Source organism: Centroberyx gerrardi, chromosome 5, assembly GCF_048128805.1.
Source record: "Centroberyx gerrardi isolate f3 chromosome 5, fCenGer3.hap1.cur.20231027, whole genome shotgun sequence".
Lineage (NCBI taxonomy): Eukaryota > Metazoa > Chordata > Actinopteri > Beryciformes > Berycidae > Centroberyx > Centroberyx gerrardi.
Genome location: NC_136001.1, coordinates 35,764,657 through 35,765,356, shown reverse-complemented (window position 1 = coordinate 35,765,356; position 700 = coordinate 35,764,657).

The following is a 700-nucleotide window of genomic DNA, read 5'->3' as shown; positions in this document are numbered from 1 at the left end:
CACAGTGAGACAGATGAGACAAATGAGACAGTGAGACAGATGAGACATGAGACAGATGAAACATGAGACAGACGAGATGGATGAGACAGATGAGACAGTGAGACAGATGAAACATGAGACAGATGAGACAGATGAGACAGATGAAACAGATGAGACAGATAAATCAGATGAAATGGATGAGACAGATTAAACAGATGAAACAGATGAGACAGATGAGACTGATGAAACAGATGAGACTGATAAGACAGATGAGACAGATAAATCAGATGAAATGGATGAGACAGATTAAACAGATGAGACAGATGAGACTGATGAAACAGATGAGACAGATGAAACAGATGAGACAGATGAGAAGATGAGAAGATGAGAAGATGAAACAGATGAGACAGATGAGACTGATGAAACAGATGAGAGATGAAACGGATGAGACAGATGAACAGATGAGATAGATGAAACAGATGAGAGATGAAACGGATGAGACAGATGAACAGATGAGACAGATGAAACAGATGAAACAAATGAAACAGATGAAACAGATGAAACAGATGAGACTGATGAGACAGATGAAACGAGACAGATGAGACAGATGAAACAGATGAGATGGATGAGACAGAAGAAACAGATGAGACTGATGAGACAGATGAAACGAGACAGATGAAACAGATGAGACAGATGAAACAGATGAGATGGATGAGACAGA